The sequence below is a fragment of the Siphateles boraxobius genome, unplaced genomic scaffold, assembly GCF_051911475.1.
Source record: "Siphateles boraxobius isolate OS27281-9 unplaced genomic scaffold, OSU_SipBor_1 37, whole genome shotgun sequence".
NCBI lineage: Eukaryota > Metazoa > Chordata > Actinopteri > Cypriniformes > Leuciscidae > Siphateles > Siphateles boraxobius.
Genome location: NW_027508997.1, coordinates 818,731 through 820,078, shown reverse-complemented (window position 1 = coordinate 820,078; position 1,348 = coordinate 818,731).

The window sequence follows — 1,348 nt, the reverse complement described above, 5'->3', positions numbered from 1 at the left end:
TGAGCCATCCCCCAACAGTTGTCCAGTATCATCGCATGGCACCGCGAGTGAGTCTCTGAGCTGGCTGAGCACCGAGCGGCAGTTTGCCCAGGAACCGGACCTAGAATTTCTCTGTACCTTCTCTAGTCTCTGTCGCTCCTCAAGCTTCCATCTCCTTTTCTCTCGCCTCGTCTGTCAGTACCCCCAGGTGGGGTGGGTCGAGTCGAGTGCAGTCTCGGGTGTACCCTCCGGTCTGGGAGGGGCGATGGGGGAATGTGGCGAGCAGGACGAGGCCGAGGGCCTTGAGAGAACGGCGCGAGGCCGATGGCGTTATTGATGATGAGCGTCAAAATGACAGACGGCCTTCAGATTTTCCATCACTGCTAAACAAATTCTGTCAGTGACACGCTGCTTCCACATCCCCATTGTAGACGCTATCGATGGTGGAAAGCGGTCAGCATACAAACTCTGATTGGTCTACGGCTTTGCAGCCCTATACACAGCAGTGTGTGATGCACTGTGAGTTGTGACACATTCCTCCCATTCCCATCATTACATTAGGAATATAATCTGGACACACTAAATTCACCATGTTGTCATTATCTTATATCATACACACACAATATACGGGCCAATAAATCTGATGATTCGTTCAATCTGAATCATTTTAAACAACATTTGAAATTGTCATTTTTAAATACAAATGTCACTCTGAAATCTGAGTAAATTTTTGAACATTTAATCTTATGACAGGTTTGTTTACATCCATAAGCCCTGCAGTAAATACTGATTTCAGAGCTTAATTAAATGATGGTATGATTTTTATTTTGGGTTTTAATGCTGATTTCAGAGCTTCCCTAAAAAACAACACTACACACACAGCCTACATTTTATGGAAAGCTGTAATTTCTGAGAAGCCTTGTTTAGGCGTTTTATTATGAGATCTATAACTAGATCTATTAATCCTCTTAAAAATCCTCCTAAAGGTTACCAGACGCAGCTGAGTTTGCAATTTCATTAGTTTGCTGACGTTTGAGTATAAATGTTCTATAAAATACTGTTTTAAATCATCTTTTTTTTAAAGATCTTAAGAGAAATGATTAAGGGATAGTTCACCCAAAATAAAAATCATACCATCATTTAATTACACCACTGTTGTTCCAAACTTGCAGAACACAGAATTAGATATACTAAAGAACGATGCGGCCTAAAAAACAACATTAGAATTAGCTAATTTCCATTTTATGGATGAAAACACTGGAACATTATCAAAATATTGTCCCACAGAAAAAAAGTCATGCAGTCATTCCATAGCTGCAATTGCAATGTCAATGTATAATTGTTTCACTCCTACATTATGTGTGTTATG